The sequence below is a fragment of the Acomys minous genome, assembly GCF_964271855.1.
Source record: "Acomys minous genome assembly, chromosome: 7".
Classification (NCBI taxonomy): Eukaryota; Metazoa; Chordata; class Mammalia; order Rodentia; family Muridae; genus Acomys; species Acomys minous.
The window spans coordinates 92,030,016-92,032,615 of record NC_140488.1 but is presented as its reverse complement, the minus strand read 5'-3'; positions in this window follow the sequence as shown (position 1 = coordinate 92,032,615).

Here is a 2,600-nt window from a genome sequence, read left to right as displayed (position 1 = left end):
TTGCAGAAAGAAAAGTTCCATGCAGACTTGAGAGTTTTATAAGGGAAAGTCAGAGGTGGGTGACTTGGAAGAGAACATTTTTAAGCTAACTTGATCGGCCCAAGTTGTAAGAAAGTAGAAATATGTGAGGAATTAACCATGTTCTGACCACTCTGGACTGAGTACCACAGAAGCTGTGCTTTACGTTCTTAAAAAGGCTAAGATAACTTTTTTTTGGTCAGGTTTCTACTGCCATAAATGCCTGGCTCTTGACCGTATTTATTTATTTATTTATTTGTTGGCTTGTTTGTTTGTATATATTTAAAGACATGTCCTTTATTCTTAAGTTAATAATGACAGGAATGTATGCATATGAGCATATCATATTTTATAAATAGCACAATTACCCCGCAAAAACTAAATCCATAGATAGTAGAAAAGGAGTAGAGCTACTTCAGGTAATAATATAAAGCAACAGAAATTTGAAAAGTTTACAAAATCTTAATGATCTTATTTCAGAACAGTTTTTTGAATTTTAAACCCCTTAGGAACACAGAAAAATGGGCTGATTATAAGACATTTCCTGACATAGGCAATATTTTAACAATATTTTTGTAGCACTTGATTCTACTATTGTATCTTATGTATAATAAGTGCTTAATACATTTCTCTGATAATAGTTAACTGCAAAAATATATTAACCCTGTTCATTCTTATGTTGTGTACAGGAAATATGATAATATAAGTGAGCACATTCATATTCAGTGGCTTTCTTGCAGCAACTTGAATATATAGTAAAATACATTGTTGCATATTTTAAAGGCATAACTAAATGTTTCAATTCAGAATAAAATATCCATGGTGAATAAGCACAACAGTGTGGCAAGTACAAAACTCTCAATATATATATAATTTTATTTGTATTTCCAAAATCAAGAGAAGAAATTAACTAAAAAGACAATATAATCCAAAACACATATGCAGCAAAATCTCATGCATGTAATTTCATAGAAAGCTTACTAATGGATATAAAGAAATAGATACACATAAAATATTCATAGTGGCAAACCTCTACTTTCTACAATAGACAGCTTATCAGCTAGTGTAGATATGATGGAATATGAACACTTATTCCCTATATTGAGTAAAATGATATTTAGCCACTATAGAAATTAATGTGAACATAAATCTAGAAATTGAACAACCATATGACTCCACCATCCCACGTCTTGGCATACACCCAAAGGTCTACATCCTACTATAGAGATGTTTCCTCATCCATTTTCACTGTGGCTCTATTCACGAGATCAAGGAAATTGAAACAGCACTGACTGATGTCCATTAAATGGTGACTGGATAATGAAAATGTAGTACATATATGTGGGGAGCTGCCCTTAGTGGCGCTTGGCTTAAAACATTGGGAAATTCCACTTTGCTGGTAGACTCCATTTTCTACACCTCTGCCTGGCATGAGGCAGGCTGAGGTTAGCCCACACCACTCCACCCTGCCCTGGGAGACTGCTTGCTTATCCAGTTTCCGTAGCTGTGTTCCCTCAGAGCTTACTCCCTTATCTTGGAGTTTTTGCTACCAAGGATGGATAGCAGAACATCTGCCATTAGGTTTCCGTAGCAACCCTGCTTACCCCAAATGCTCTTGCCCCCGAGACTGCCTATATAAACTCTGTTTTAAAAATTTACAATGAACGGGGCTTAATGAGAAATCCTGTCTTGCCCTCATTTCTTCCTGTCTCCTGTACTTTTTCACTCCTGCACCCCCTCCTAGGGTCTCCATTTGAAAATCCTGAGGGCCGGGGCACATATACACAATCTACTTTTATTTAGCTGACATATATATATACCCACACACATACACATAATTTCATGGAAATGGATGGAGCTGGAAATATTAAGAGTGTAGTAACGATATCATTCACCATGACCAGGTAGGCTTCATTCCAGGCATGCAGGGATGGTTTAACATATGGAAATCTATCAATGTAATCCACCATATAAACAAACTGAAAATAACAAAACACATGATCATCTCCTTAGATGCAGAGAAAGCACTTGATAAAATCCAACACCCATTCATGTTTAAAGTTTTGGAGAGATCAGGGATACAAGACACATACCTGAACATAATTAAGGCTATATACAGCAAGCCAATGGCCAAAATCAAATTAAATGGTGAGATACTCAAGGAAATTCCTCTAAAATCTGGAACAAGGCAAGGCTGCCCACTCTCTCCATATCTCTTCAATAAAGTACTGGAAGTTCTGGCCAGAGCAATAAGACAACAAAAAGAGATTAAGGGGATCCAAGTGGGAAAGGAGGAAGTCAAATTATCCCTATTTGCAGATGATATGATAGTGTACATAAGTTGCTAGGAACTGTAAGGCTTGGGCCCCTGGGGCCATCCCCTGGCCGATATGAAATTGTTATTCTGTCCTGGCAGCTTCCTGTTGTGAACATTGTGCCTCACTAAGCTGACCACAAGTTCCTGTTTTGCACCATGGTTACCTTGGTTACAAGGTCCCTCTTGTCCTGGGGACTTCCCATCTACATCGGCTTGTATTTTTCCACCTGTCTCTGTACTGTATAAAAGACCTTGGCCCCTCTTC